The 15,686-nt window shown below is 29.0% G+C and overlaps 1 protein-coding gene and 1 long non-coding RNA gene across 2 annotated transcripts in view; one reads left to right on the top strand and one right to left on the bottom strand.

Annotated features, from left to right (window-relative positions):
* LOC113387974 (low-density lipoprotein receptor-related protein 2) overlaps positions 1-15,686 on the top strand; it is a 335,517-nt gene that overhangs the window by 32,665 nt on the left and 287,166 nt on the right. The gene's annotated exons all lie outside the window — the stretch shown is intronic.
* LOC113387975 lies at positions 13,181-13,878 on the bottom strand. Its single transcript, XR_003368175.1, has 4 exons — positions 13,850-13,878; positions 13,512-13,724; positions 13,376-13,419; positions 13,181-13,310 (listed from the first exon to the last, which is right to left on the bottom strand). It is a non-coding gene; the product is annotated as an uncharacterized LOC113387975 (long non-coding RNA).

Genomic DNA, 15,686 nt, shown 5'->3' with positions numbered 1-15,686 from the left:
TATTAGAAATCTATTTATCTAATTTATAACAAAAGAATATTATTATTACGATTAAAAATATGAGTTGTTAAAGTATGAGTTTAGAATGATAATCGCTTAAAAAGGATTAAAATTATTTTCTTATTTATAGCAATTCAACGCTTTTTTAATTAGTTTACAAACAAGTTTGCACAGAAAATTATTATACCTAAATAGATACTTTTATTTTTCTTGCTATCTAATCTGATTCTATTTTCTTCTCCAAGCGAATTCTAAAAATCAAGCGACACATCCGAGGAGTTTTTTATCCGATTTTATGAGCGCATTCTTGAATTCCATTGTATTTTAAACTCTATTCAAAGAAATTAAGAAAATGGCTCGAGTCATTTGCATAAATATATACTTTTAAGATTTGCATAATCTCGGGTACTATATATACGTACGGTTGAACAAAGATTTCAAAATTAAATTTCTTAAAAACACTTTTATCCCTAATCCGTAGACGGAATATGGAAACATCACGAGGCAAAAATTCGTGTAATAGAAATTATAATGTTAGTAAAAGTTTAATCCAGTTTTTAATGAATTAATGTGATATCACATTGGGTGATATATGTAGTTAGTTAAATTGATCTGCTTGTATAGAACTAGTATTTAAAACAGAATTTTAGATTTTTCTTATAAACTTTCCAACTACATACAGAAAAACTTTGACTTTTTTGTTCTATTTTTAAATACTCTTATCTAAAAGTTGGAAATACATATCTTACAAAATAAACCACGAATCCTCAGTACATTCTCACTTTTTTAAATATGAGGTATTCATGATTATAAATATTTGATAAGGTATAATGTATTCATGGATTAATATATTGTAACACAGGTGCCATCAATTCTGCTCTAAGGAACAATTTTTGCTTTCAAGAACAACCACCCAATTCGGATTAAGATCATTTTTATATGCATCGGGTAATCTCTGTGGACCAGTAAATTTTCTATAAAATAACAATATCAAAAGTACAAATTGAACAGTTATTTTCCTATAATTCATTACAAACAACATTTCGAAGTATCTAAATATTTTTTTCTTTTAGGACAACTAATAAATCTCATTTTTTTCATAATTGTGCAATTAAATTCCACATATGAAAATTATTTTTATAACATTATATATTTTATCTGATTATGCCACTTATTGGTTATGATCGGTTGTGAGTATATTTATATTATAAGAATTTCCCTAAAACTGATGATTTGTAACTGGATGCAGCAATGCCGGATAAAAGCTCCCCGGCCCTTTGCTTGAATACACATTTTCAAGTGACTAATATTCTTATATAAAAGGACTACCTTTTATGTTTCAGTATTTATCTAACATTGAAAGATTACAGATGGCGAATAATGTGAGCCGTTTTAATGGAATTGATAAAATATTCAATGCCGATCCCTTTTTAGCAACGCGAGTGGCCATTTTTATTGAACAAAACTTACCATAAAAAGCTCGGGATTGTGCATTAACCGTCATCTCGGGTAGCAATCTTTTTTTCTATATATTCGTGAATAAAAAAGTATAATTTCATCTGCGAGATCCTTCGATCCGATTATCCCTTCCTTAGGACCATCCTTCTGCTACTTTTCACTTAGCCCCATCTCTTTCACGCTCATGGGTCTTCCTAAAAGAACGTGCGAAGGAGAGCTGATTATTTGAACGCAGTCAGGTGCAGAGATCAGATTTTGATAACGTTGCTCGCAAACCAAAAATTGAATTCGTACTTCTATGCACAGGAGGGTTGTAGGCCTTATTATGTGGTTTATGTAATGGAAATATTTTTCATTGATCTTTTTGTCGCTTGAATTGGAGAGTTTTATGAATATTATGGGACTACTCGTAAATTACTGGTGATAGCTATGGGCTTCCAATCAGAAGTTCCAGGCTCGATACCTTAACCGGCATTGCATGATTCAATAAAAACAGTCATCAGTATTAGATTTATTCTAATATATATTCATATTTATTATAAAAAGATAGGGTAATCGCTGGTTTGAGACAGCACAACAATCTTATGACTATTAAGTTCTAATTGGTGTTAATGATAAAATATAATATATATTTCGATGAACATTTGGAATTATTTTAGATATTGCTTTATTTAACTATTTTATGTTACCAGGATACGATTGCTGACTATAAAAACAATACAATATAAGAAGGCAGGTCCATGGTGTTCGAGCACCAAATAATCTATTATTTCCTTTGTCTCTCTTGTTTATTATTTCTTTCGTTTTCAAAGTTCTGCTTTCATTCTTCCTGGCCTTGTGCTTTGGCTTTTAGTTTTATGTATTTTGTGCTCTGGCAAAGGTCATCAGTTATGTGCATTTTTCTTCTTCCCAGTCCTTACTGTCTTTTGTTTTATCTTCGACGACGTCGTGCAGGGGGCAGAATTGTTCTGATCAATTTTTTTTTCCTTTAATGATCGTGCTCAGCACAGTTTTTTCTTTGCTCACCTTTCATGTATTTTCCCTTTTAGCAAAGATCATCAGTTTTCTGCATTCTTCTTCTTCCCAGTCCTTACTGTTTTCTATTTTATCTTCGACGACGTCGTGCAGGAGGAAGAATTGTTCTGATCAATTTTCTTTTCCCTTTAATGATCGTGCTCAGCACAGTTTTTCAGCCCTTCTTCATTTATTACCTTATGTGTCCACTTTATCTTCTTCATTCTCCGCCAGCATTGCATTTTAAATTTTGCAGAATTGGTCTGATTTAGTTTCTTTTTCTTTTAATGATCCTGCTCAGTAGTGTTCTTTCCTTGCCCACTCTTATCAGCACTTATTCATTTGTTACACTTCATTTTTATCAGCAATTTTTTATTCATCATCTTATGTGTCCACTTTATCTTCGTTATTCGCCGCCAGCATCGCATTTCAAATTTTGCAGATTTGGCCTAATCTAGTCCTTTTCCTTTTCTTTTAATGGTCGTGCTCAGCAGAGTTCTTTTCTTGCCCACTCTTATCAGACCTTAAATATTCGTTACCTTATGTGTCCACTTTATCTTCTTCATTCGCTTCCAACACCACATTTCAACACTCTCCAGGTAGTTTTTGTCGGCCTTTCTCAGAGTCCATGTCTCTGATCCATAAAGAGCTATGCTGCAGACACAGCTTTACTAGCCTTCCGTAAGACGAAGCTCAGTTTAGTAGCGTTCTCTATTGTTGACTATATTGAATCTTAACGTTTCTGTGGATAATAATTGAAAGATCACTTCAAATACCTATAAAGTGGGTGTTCCATGGTGTAATGGTTAGACTCACAGTCACTCGTGTAGACGGAGTTAGAACTCTGGACAACCTGACATCGGGCAGTAGTTATGTCCATTTTCACTTGAAAATTTAGATCAAAAATATGTTTCCAAATAAATATAGCTTATTTCGGGAAATCTCTCACACTACTCTTCATTGAATCGAGTAGCAATTCAACTCAGCTCATGGACCTATCCTAGGGCAGTACTCTACCCGTTACCTATAGAGTATTGTGGACTCTTGGCGTTGAAAATTATTTCTTACAATTATTATCTATGCACATTTTTACTGAACTTTAATAATTCATACAGAAACTGAAATTTGCGTTCATAATTCGTATTTCCGTATTATTCAATATTCAATATACATAAATTAAGCTTAAATAATATATAGGCAGTCTGCAATGCATTTTTGTTTTATTTCTGCTGTATATAATTTTTTATAGCGCTTAGGATATAATATAAACATTTCAAGAGGAAAATGTCATATTTATCGCTTTGAACATATTTCTTATTTTCAAATTTATTTTTAATATATTTGTCTTCAATAAGAAATCTACAATACCGCCGCCGGTAACTTCTCTATTTTCCATATACGATACATATATATTTTCCGTATACCGCGCAGCGCAAATAGTATTGTTACGGTGTTGTACTAAGCACGTTATAGCCGTTATGTAAATTTTATGGGGCCCAATGTTATTTCATGGCTTTTTCTTATTTTGATCTTTCTTTATTCGACATCAAGTGCTATATACTTTGATGTTTTTGACATTCGGTATTTATATGTTTAAACGAATTTTATCACATTCGAATTTAAACGTAAATTGTATTCCCAGATTTAATTTTAATGTGTACTGTTGTAATAACATTTTTGTGTACTTTGTGGGTTCATAATACTCGTTTTTGCGGGAAATCCCATCATCGTTGTTTTGACGGTTATTTTTGATTGATACTGTGCACGATTGGCAGTTTTTTTTTGAAACTGCCAGAGGTGTCAATTTTTTGTTACCACATTAAAATAATTAGACAATCAGTTTTGAATCTGCTATTATACATTAGTGGTGATTTATTAATGACAATTGAATAACAAAACGATATTGGAATTATATGCTCGACTTATATAAATTAAACTATCTAATTTAATCTTATAACCTGGAAAGATTGATTGAGATTCAAGGTCTATATATCTTAGGCACTCTATTATTGTTAAATAATACCATTGTATATTTATAGTTTTAATATACAATAAAATGTTAATTACTATTACTAAATAAATTATTATGTAGAAGAAAAACATACTGTTGTGTTACAAAATATATTCGCAAATGAATACATATTTTTATAATTGAATATTTTTTTTAATATCTTAATTTATTAACTTCCTGAATGGTAACTAGTAATTGCAATAAAATCGAAAATGAAATTTGTATTTATTTTTACATTTCAAAACCTTTTCAAACTTTGGAAATTGGCATATATTAGAAAAAAATGGTTATATGTGTGTGTTTGTGTGCATGTGTGCAGATACAATTATTCATCGACAATTTCGAGAACACAGATCAACCGATTTCAATGATTCAAAAAAACATTCGATTTCTATTGATATTGAGACGTGCTGATTAGCTTTTGGCAATGGCAGGCTCAGTCGTTTCGAAGATCCGGGGCAAAAGTGCCAAAAAGAGGAGACCCAATAAAAATAGTAATATACAAAAAGCCATATTGGCGGTCAAAAATGACCATTAGACATATGACGATCAAATTATCAGATATTTTATAGAGATTTTAATAATAGGTATAAACCTTGTTTGCATTTCTATGGGTTCCACACCAAATTTTATCATGTTTAAACGTTATAATACGGCGCGGCGCTTACGCGCTTCTATATTTTGACTCTAAAATAGCTACGCAAAACAATTGCTTTGGTAAAATTTCAAAATTTTCAAATATAAAGAAAATCCAAATTTTTCAAAAACGTCCAACTTTTTCAAATGTTTCAAAATTCTCAAAAAAATTTAAAGTTTTCCTTAAGGCACGATGCCATACACCTCTAGCTTATTTTTCAATTTTAGCAACAATAAGCTACATTTTTGCATAAAAAAATAATTTTTTTTTCGTTAAAAAACTGAACCGCAGCTATCACTTTCGTACACCATAGAGATCCAGTTTTTTGTGTACCATAAATTCATAACGTTCGTTTTCGCGGGCATGTCATCGTGTATGTACATACACATGATTGATGCACTGCAAAATTGATGTTTTTTTGCCTGATTTATGCCAGAAGCTATTTGCTACATGTAAATTTTATAACATTTACTCTGTCAGTTTTGATGTGCGTAGTCTTATATGCTCACAAAATGATATTTATGTATCGTCTTTTTTTAAGTTGTTTGTCATTTCAGTTTTTTTAGATGCCGTAAAGTGCTAGTTTTGTTCAGTCTTTGTTATTATATAAACTAGATCAGCCATTCTATGAAATTCAATCAGCGTGCTTTTTGTTGATTTTTTAAAGCACCTTTACTGATTGTTTTTATTTTAATTATACCAATCCAAACTATTGCATACTTACCAATTTGACTAGAGAAAATATGCTCATGCATATTTCACTGCAGTGAAATGTTTTGTTCATAAATTGGTGAAATCGAATTCAATAGTTTGGAAATTAAATATACATCTTTTTGAAACTTATTATTTTTACATTGCTTTATATAATTTATGCTATCAAAATTTTTAGTAATATGTTAAAAGTTATCTTCATTAGTGAATATTTTGTGATTTATTACCAAATATTATAAATGATCTATTAAATTATTAATTTTATAAGAACAAGCCAAATTAAATTCCAGATATTTTGCCAGTACTGTCGCATCATTACTTTAATATATGCATATTAATAATTTTTGATATAATTGTCATTATGAAAGATTTTGTTTTTTCCTGGAGCTTTGGATGTGATTGAAGCGATTTAAATAATTTCTTGTAATATTTCTCCACTTTTCATGTGTGAATGTTAAAATATTGTTCTATAAATGGTCTGCTGATCATATTCCTCACATTTGAACTCAGTTTATGAAGTGATTTGTACAAAAGTAAATGGTTTTGCTAGTAATCATTCTCTTGAACCGGTTGATTTGACCTATGAGAACTTTTCTGCATTATTTTCCTTTCATATAAATAAAGCTGTTGTAAATGTAGATAATAAATATAACATCTGTAGAATGTACTTTTTTGATAGCTAACATTAAACTGTATAAATATAATATAAAATGAACTTGCATAATTAGTTAATATGAAAACGTGTAAGGGATTAAAATTATACTACAAAATTTACAAATACACATATGCATTAACACAGACGATTATATTTTCTACGGCCAATTAGAATTATTGATTTTTCTCTTTTCTAGTTAAATATTTTACAGATTATATAGGTTAAATAGCCTATTTAATACAATATTATGTATAATATTGAATATTATAATCTATTTTATATTATATATTATATAAAACTATATTAATGTTTAAGAGTACCTTTATTCAAATAGTTAGGAATAATAATATAATTGTATATAGGCAGAACATGCCTATAATTGTAATATAGGCAGAACCAAATTCTAATATCTCTATTCTGTGAAAATTTCCCGAAATCGATAACAGAAACATTCACAAGCTTATTATAAGTTATCAGAAGGTGCATCCGGAAAATTATATATATATATATATATATATGTGTGTGTGCATGTATGCATGTGTTTGCTAGAGATCAAAGAGAAAGTACATGTTGGTTTAGTTCTCATGACATGAATCTATTGCAAGGCACGAACTGTACAGTATATTCTATATGTATATGTATATATATATATATATATATACATATATATATATATATATATATATATAATAAAAGTTAAGAAGTTATCCTAGCGAACGGAAGCTTGGTTCCACATTTCATATGTATATATAATCTTATTTTATACCCAACTAACTTGTAGTGGATTGTATAAATGATTGTATAAATTTATAATTATATTATTGTAGTAAAACAAACTTAGTAATTTATATATATATATATATATATTTCGAATTTTATTGCTCGGAGGGGCTTAAATGCTTCCAAATTGATAAAAAAAATTTTAGCTCTACAGGTGCTTTTGCCTAGGTTGTACTATAGAGTAGCATTTTTAGTAAAATGAATTGTTTTAATTGAAATTTTGTACTGTAATTATTTCAAACAGAAATAGCACTACTTACCCAATTTTGGTACAATTTTTTTAAATTTCTAGCTAGTCCAGAAATTATAAATATTAATTAATCGAATAAAAAAGTTTAGCACAGGAGGAAGTATAAGGCACAAGTTTAGCAGTTAATATCTTAAAGTGTAGGCGATGAACTTAAAAAATAAACATAAAAACGTTCATTGTATTTTATTTATTATTAACTAGTTAATAATAAATTTAACTAACGATAATATTTATTTATAATATTTGTTTTTTGTCGACAATTAACCAATGGGAATTATTATACCAATTATAGTGCAACAAATCCAATCCATTATGCACTAACTCATATTTCTTAGTTAGCCATTACCCACGCCAATTTAATTTCAATCTTGAATATATTAATTTTCAATTAAACTGCAACTAAATTAATTTTATCCTATGACTGACGTATCCTGTTTTAAACGCTTAGTCAATTGCTTTATTTCCATGTTCTCATATTAAACTATGTAAGTACATTTAGTAAAACTATACTGCATACAATTAATGATGAAAATCAAAACTTCCATATTTATGAAATTTATTGCATCTCCTAGTTTAAGTTTACTTAATTACAAGATGCCCTAAAATTAACTGAATATAGTAGTTAAAAAAGTAAAAAGTGTTGACACCTTTGTACGGTTTTTGTTAGATTTAATGTGAACTTTTGATTATAAAAGTTTATTTTTATAAATTTTTATATAATAATTTGTCTAAATGGTCTTTTTAAATTGTAATACTTTTCTCTGATATTTATATATTTGGAACTGCAATATTTCATAATTTTACATCATTAGAATCTTATTATTTTTGGTATGTTTATGGTCAAAGATGAAAAATTGATTAGTATTATAAAAGCAAAATATTAATTTATAGCAGTTTATTTTTAGATTAATTTTTTTTTAAATAGCCATTAGAAATTAAGGGTTCTATAACCTGTTGACATTATTTGACTTAACTAACTACGTCGGTTCATTTATAGATTGCAACCCAAACAGTTGTTTTACCTTTTGGTGCCAAATTTTACATATACTAGTGATGATTTTTTATTGGAAACATCATCATCATCTATCACTTGGAAACATATCTATATTTCGCCAAATACGATTCGACTACTGCTGGCTAAAGCTGATATTGAATCTGGTGATATTTGACTTAACTAACTACGTCGGTTTATTTATAGATGGCAACCCAAACAGTTGTACTATTTCTATGTGAAAAATTTTATTATCACAATTTTTGTAATAGTGATCAATTTTTTTATTAGAAACATATTGCTATCACTTGAAAACATATCTATTGTTTCAAGTGAAAACCGATGTCACTACAGCATGACATCAGTCTGACCAAGGTTAATATCGAACCTGCGACCTCTTACAGAAATCTTTTAGCTAAAGCCACTAACGCTACTAACCTACAGAGAAGCCCAAAATAGTACTATGTCATTTTGTCCTTTGTATGTCATTTTGCCCGAATTTGAACAAATATGAATAATTAATTAAAATCTCACCAAACACTTAATTATTGCAATAAAATTGATAAAATCACTAGTTATTACATAAGTTAATTGATTTTAATTCCCCAAAATACATGAGTTCCCCAAAATACATGAGAAAAAAACACTTTAAACTTTAAAATAAACTTTTTGCGGTGCAAAACACACTAAACACTTTTTGAATGAACTGATAACTTCGAAAAGGCTGTGACAATGACGCTCAACAACTGACAGGATTGTTATGACTTTCTTCATGTTATGTAGTCGCAGAAACATTAATAATTTTAGCATATTTTTAAATAAGGGCACTATGTCATTTTGTCCATGTATACCATTTTGTCCGAATTTCTCTTATACAATCTGCTTTAATTTAGTTCAAAATTCAGAAAAATTCATAACAAGTATACATAATAGTATTCTAATCATAGAGAGTTGATAGAGCTTATTGTATTTGATTCAATAGCTATTTCGAGGATTTTGTACAATTGAGTATATTAAGGATATACTAGATGTTATCTGCTTGGAAGGCGGCCCAGTTGCATGGTGGCTTGAAGTCCAGAATTCTCAAATCGCTGTAGCAATTGGATGCTGAGGAAGGAATTGACTCCAAAAGCACAATAAGGAATACTGGCTGCGATTAATAAAGTATTTATTTACACAAATAACATCTAACACTCGGAAAATTCAACAAAAACTTATACGAAAAAACTAGTGAACAACATACTTGAAACGCAAGCGATCCTTCATAAACGCTTATGATTAGCGTTTATATGCAAAATCTTTTTTTTTCGGGATTGCCAGAGACTAAATATTGTTTGATTCTGACAAATGTAGTTTGCTCGCGCCATTTAACGTCGTTCTGGCGCGAACTAGAGTATAAAATAACTATTAGTGGCTTAGAAAGCTAATAGGACTCATCCATTTATGATCTTATCAATCATCGTTTAATACAAACTTGTTCAACTGGCCTCAGTAAGTTGTGGTAGTCGATGAAAAATGTATAAATCATACAATAATTAAATTACTAGAACAATTTTAATTTATGACAGACATATCCTGTCCGACGAACTTTGCTTCCCAGCCCTAATAATCTCTTCTGTGTAGTTTGTTACCGTGTACTAGCGACTGACTCTCATGTTGCGTACATGTAGTATGTACTTGCTTTGCCAGTGACCGGAAAACTTTTTCTAATAAAATAGTACTTGGATTGTTAGTCACTGGCGCATAAATGTCGTAGAACGCCTGAACGATCGTCAAATACGATCGGGGATCATGATCCGATATCAGATTCGAGTTATAGACATAGAATAATAATTTGCATTCGAGTTATAGCAGTTCCGTTGATTTTTTATACAGCCATTATTTTAACGATCAATTAAAATTGACCATAAGCATAGATTTGTTTTATTACATAGATTTATATAGGTAGTGAATTTTAATGAGACCATATATTATTATTAATTTTTTTTTATAAATCATTCGTTTCGAAATTTATATTTTATTATTGCATTTTTGCGATTTTACTCTTTCCCGATTATGCAATCAATTTTCCATCGACTATGCGAAATTTATTATCATAACTTTATAAGGCTGCGAATGCTTTATGATATTGATGACCCATTAAACATTATATATTTCTTTATGCATGGTACTTGAATTCAGGACCAAACTGAACTAATTATAAAAGGAAACATATTAGACTAAACTAATTATAAAAGGAAACCTGAATTTTTTATGTTTGCTACTACTTATTTTAGGTATAACAATTAAACTTTTATAAAATTTACTATTCAAGATCTAAAAAAATTAAGCAAAATAATGATAAATAGAATTGTTTACTATATTTTTGCTGTTATTAGTTTTTTTGTGAATAAGTTGGTTTCATTTGTAACTCTGTATTAACTTATAAGTTGATTTTCAATTAAAACAATTATGTATAATAAATGGTTTTTAAACAGAAATATGATGCAAGTACATACTACACATATTATTCATAATTTAGAGAATAAATAGATATGTAAAATCAGTTTATAGAAGGCAACACCATGATTAACTTTTAGTAGTAGTAGTTTTTGCCGATTGTTTCTTTCAAGCTCATTAATTACATTAGTTTTCTCCCTTTTTGTTATAATTTAATGTTATTTTCAAAAGCAAAAATAATCTAATATTTGATAAACTATCTGATTTTTTGTTGAGAGTAAATTGTGTATTATTTACGATAAATATCTTGATCTTATATTACTCTAAATACGTATATACTATTTTCAGAGTTTTTGTTTTAAAAAATTATGTTAAGAGTTTTGATTCTGAAAGAAACTGATGTTTAGATCTACTTGAGTAGTCATTTTTCGTTGGATGAGTCCTTAACTGGAGTGATCCAGACATACTTGAGTTAATAATTTTTAATTTTTTCTTTTTTGTTAGAATGAAGAATGAAAAATATCAGTTGAACTTAAATTATTCTAGTAAATATACTCTATGTTTAAAGTTTGAATTCCGAAAGAAACTGGTCAATAGATCAACTTGAGTAGTTTTTTTTTGTTAGATGATCGCTAAATAGATTGATCATAGTATTCTTATACTTGTTTTAATTATTTATATTTTTTTTTGTTGAAATAAAGAATTAAAATATAAGTTTATCTTATAATGTTTTACTAAAAATTCACCATTTTTATAGTTTTAGTTCTGAAAAAAACTGGTTAATAGAGTAGTCTTTTTTCGTTAGATCGATTTTGTTAACTAGAGTGATCCAGACATACTTGTTTTACTATTTATAATTTGTTCAAACAGTTCAAAAACCGAGTTACCGTTTTTAGCACATTTTACCCTGTATCTTCGAAACGGCTAAATCTGCCTTCGGAAAAAACTAATCAACACGTCTCCTTAGTCCTTATTAATACGAATCGAATGTTTTTTGAATGATTTAAATCGGTTGATCAGTGTTGCCGAAATCGTCGTCGGAAATTTGTATCCGCACACACACACAATGCCAAAATGTTCAAAAAACTTTAAAACGTATAGATATTTAAAAATTTTCATTTTCGATTTTTTTGCGATTACTACAACTTACCATACGGGAAGTCAATTATATGTAATTCTGATCGCTATTTGTTGATAATTGAAAAATAAATATAATTTGATTCAAGTTTACTTTTTTATGCAATTGTTTTTTTATAATAGACAATTCACTTTTGTTCATTTGGCATAAGTGTACAGTAGGTATCCGATCAACAGCATTCTTAGGGTTTATGAAAAAAAAAATTAGTAAATTCAGATTCATATTATCGATGTAGATTACTGAATTCTTGATGAATGTGAAACCACGATCCGTCTCTGTACGTGCCCACCGCAATCTTTTCATCGATTTTATGTCCATGAGTTATATCGAAGTGTCGTTTCATACGTCTATATATCCATGCATCCATACAAGACAATAGGCTTTTTTGCGCCTTTCCTATCATCATATGCTATTCAGCCGTGACATTGAGGACAATATTTCATTATTGTCTTCATAGTTCGCACACTGCTATATCCATAATGATACATCTAGCCCGTTGTTCGGCGATTGGCCAGAAATCACACGTACGTGCTTGTACTTGATATTATAATAGTTATTTGTATATCCTGTCATAGTCCATTCGAATATGACTAGATGACTAGTAACATGACTTCCCGACTGGAAATTGAAGTATGGCGCGGATCAGGGCTGCCCTAAATTAAGTAGGGTCCCAGTGCGGCAACCGTACTTGGTCCCTATGCGATATGTAACGCCTTGCCGGATAAGGTCTGTGTTGGGCAAACTGTTCCGGGCCCTAATCGAAAATATGAAATGGCCCCTATAAAAATATCGAACTTGGCCCTTAACTTAAAATAAGCATATGGCCCTGAAAATAATATGTGATATGGCCCTGAAAAATATATTTGATATGGCCCTGAAAAATATATTTGATGCGGCCCTGAAAATAATATGTGATATGGTCCTGAAAAATATATTTGATATGGCCCTGAAAAATATATTTGATGTGGCCCTGAAAATAATAATTGGCATGGCCCATAAAAAAATGCATATGCTAAATTTTTTTTATTAATTCTTTTGATAACAATATTTTAATATATAATAACAATAAATAACAAATGTTAATTAGGTTTTATTGGTCCGCCTATGATCTCTCCCATTCTCCCAATCACGGGAATAATTTATAACCTTCCCGAGGGCTTGGTTAAATGCTTGCTCTTTAATAGGGCTCAACTGCGGATTTTTAATTGATTCAGTTGTCATTATACCTGTAACAAAATGTATAGCCATAAATAATAAAATCATCTATGTGTACTGTGTGAATAATACCTACCATATAAACACTTCACAAGTTCACTGTCTTTAAGACATTAAACACTAAAAAAATAAAAACTAAAAATTAAAATTAAATTATTCGATAATAATAAAAAGAAAAATACACGATAAATTGTTAACAAGAATACACTTACTTGAAGCATTGCGCGACTTATTGCCTAAATTTATGTTACATTCCGACAACTGCTGATCGACGTTATTCTGATTTACAAAACGCCCTTTATTCAAGCGGTATTGTTTTTTCAGAACATCTTGCCTTCTGTTTATGGTTTCTTCATTGTCCGTAGAAAACGCATATTCCTTTTGTTGCAATATTTTTAACTTTTCCAAGGCAATTTAATATGTATCTGAAATTACAACTCAAATCAAAGATATGTATATATATATATATATATATATCTATGTGTGTGTGTGTGTGTGTTTGTGTGTATATAACAAAATACACAATACGTAGTTGATCAATAATACTTACTCGCGTAATCTCGTACATCCACCTCATGAAGACTCCAATTATCTGATGCTGGTGCCGCCCGACGCTTCACCAAATCTTGAAGAAGAAGTAAATTTTCTCCCGATAGCTCATAATTATTTAAAAATGGGCATTCGAATTTATCTTATCCTTCATTATATATCAACCAATCCACCGGCACTACATCGATACTCTATTTTCACTTGTATCATTGAGAAATAAAACAACACAATACACTACTTTTCCACTGATTATTAAACGCTAATTACACGACGTTCTTTTAAAACAAATAAAAATATATCGTAATAATATTTCGTAATTTTCGCACTTCCTATTAAACACATAACGACCGCTTAGCTTGGCATTCAGTAATGAACTGAAAAACTAACAATGGTCCTCTTTGATAGAAGATGAAGTTCTTACATACATGTATTGGTGCCTCGATCGTATTCCATATTATCAATCAATGGTTTATATCATATGCAACGGCGCGATGATGATCTCTTTCTCTGCATTCAATTAATGTACTATTAATTTTTTTACGTAGAACTTCAATATTAGATCTATTTGAACTAATATCAGTATTTCTGTCCACATAAAAAAATTGTTCGAAATAATATTTGACAAAATGTTTGTTGCCTATTCGTATTATATGAGCAATCATAAATGTATATTGTTCACAATCTGCTGTACGCCGGCATCTATAAAGTTAACGTGTGACATAGCGCCGATCTTTCTTACTCTTGCCCACTCTATTTCATTCGATGTTAATGTTTAGCAGTATTTAGAATATGTTAAAATGAAATGTAAAACTTTTGATATTTATTATTGAAGTAAAATTATGTAAATTTATTTCAGTTTTTCTACTTGTCCTATGTCAAGGTCCTATGCTTTAGATAGACCAAGTACGCATAAGAAAAAGGTCATCGATCCTGTTTCTGATTGTTACACTTTCGATACTCGATATGATTTAATATTCATGTATAGTCTAGACTCTAAAATGAATAAATACGATATATGTGTGCTGGACGAATTTTCTAAGAAGGTCCTATATCTTATGCAAACAGTTCACGTACGCAGAATTGATCTTATTATTTCTACTTATTACATTCGATATGATTATTATATATATATATATATATATATATATATATATATATGTATATATAATTTCAGTGAGGAAACTACTACTATTATTAATAAATTGATCATAACTTATAGTACATTAATTTTTTTATTCGACGACCCATAAAAATTTATATATATATATATATATATATATATATATATATATATTATATGTCTCACATGACAAAATCGAAAAATAGTAATATACCTAATAACTTCTAATCACAAAAAGTATTATTTTTATTAAAAAATTATTTTATTGTATTCGCTATAATTTTAATATCTTGTTATATAATCGATTCAATAATTATTTTTATTGTTAATAAATTTTATGTAATTTCCTATCTTTCATGATTTTATTAATTTTATTAAAAAAAAAACACTTTTTGGTTTTGTATTACCATTGGATTTTTTGTTCAAAGTTGTATAAAGCTTTCGTAAATTCGTATATTATATTTATAATATATTGATAATAATGAATACGGTATCATGCAGATTATGGAAAGAACGAAGAAATATATTGTTACCGATTACATATTGTTATTATTTATTAATAGTTATTTTTTATAATTCATTTATTGTTTATTATTTATTATTTCTTTATTATTAATTATGTAATTTATTTCTATATTTATTTTAGACTATAACGACAATCATTGATCAATAATACACATTATAATCCTTTTTTTTACAAAATATTAATAAATCAAAC

This window comes from Ctenocephalides felis, unplaced genomic scaffold (assembly GCF_003426905.1).
Source record: "Ctenocephalides felis isolate EL2017-DRISC unplaced genomic scaffold, ASM342690v1 CF-g0.4_SCAFFOLD_03572, whole genome shotgun sequence".
Taxonomy (NCBI): Eukaryota; Metazoa; Arthropoda; class Insecta; order Siphonaptera; family Pulicidae; genus Ctenocephalides; species Ctenocephalides felis.
The sequence above is the reverse complement of the archived record's forward strand: the minus strand, read 5'-3'. Positions and strand labels throughout refer to the sequence as shown.